Here is a 1,336-nt window from a genome sequence, read left to right as displayed (position 1 = left end):
CTTTTCTCCGTACAAATAATGCCTCCAAATTTTAAGGGCAAACACAATTGCTGCCAATTCCAAATCATGCGTGGGATACTTCTTTTCATGCGGCTTTAGTTGCCTTGACGCATATGCTATTACCTTCCCGTGTTGCATTAATACACATCCAAGTCATTTATACGAAGCATCGCTGAAGATCACAAATTCTTCTTTCTTATCTGGTAACACCAACACTGGGGCGGTTACCAATCTCTTCTTCGATTTTTGAAAACTTTCCTCGTATTTATCCGTCCACACAAACTTCTCATTCTTCCTTGTCAACTTAGTCAATGGAACAGCAATCTTAGAGAAATCTTGCACAAACCTTATATAGTATCCGGCTAATTCTAGAAAACTTCTGATCTCCGTGGGAGTCTTGGGTCTCTCCCAATTCATCACAGCTTCTATCTTGGCTGGATCTACTCTGATTCCTTCTTTATTGACTACATGTCCAAGAAATTGTACTTCCTTTAGCCAAAACTCACACTTCGAAAACTTGGCATATAACCTTTCTTTTCTCAAAATTTCTAAGGAAATCCTCAAATGCTCCTTATAATCTTCCTCCGTCTAGGAATATATCAATATATCATCGATAAACACTATAAAAAACTTATCCAAATATTGCTTGAACACTCTGTTCATAAGATCCATAAATGCGGCTGGCGCGTTCGTCAAACCAAACGCCATTACCAAAAACTCGTAGTGTCCATATCTCGTTCGGAATGCTGTCTTGGGTATATCTTCCACTTTAATCTTTAGCTGATAATACCCAGATCTTAAATCAATCTTGGAGAAACACGTAGCTCCTTTTAACTGATCAAATAAGTCATTGATTTGCGGTAGAGGGTACTTATTCTTAATCGTCAACTTATTCAATTCACGATTATCAATACACAACCTCATACTTCCATCTTTCTTCTTTACAAATAACACGGGTGCACCCCACGGGGATACACTCGGGCGTATTACTCCTTTTCCAATAATTCTTGCAACTGCGCTGCTAATTCCTTCATCTCGACTGGCGCCATACGATAGGGAGCCTTCGATACTGGTTCCGTTCCAGGAGCTAAATCAATTGTAAATTCAATCTCTCTATCTGGAGGTAGTCTAGGTAATTCATCTGGAAACACATCGGGAAAATCTCTTACTACCGGAATATCTTCAATCCTTACAGATTCTCTTTCTACATCCTTGACATAAGCCAAATAAGCTTCGCATCATTGACGTAATAATCTCCTCGTCTGAATAGTCGTTAAGAATTTCCTCTCTTGTCTTTTTCTCTTGAACATCACTTCAATTTCATCCTTGGTCTTTA

Source organism: Apium graveolens, chromosome 5 (assembly GCF_009905375.1).
Source record: "Apium graveolens cultivar Ventura chromosome 5, ASM990537v1, whole genome shotgun sequence".
In the NCBI taxonomy this organism is placed as follows: Eukaryota; Viridiplantae; Streptophyta; class Magnoliopsida; order Apiales; family Apiaceae; genus Apium; species Apium graveolens.
This window is presented reverse-complemented; position numbering follows the sequence as displayed.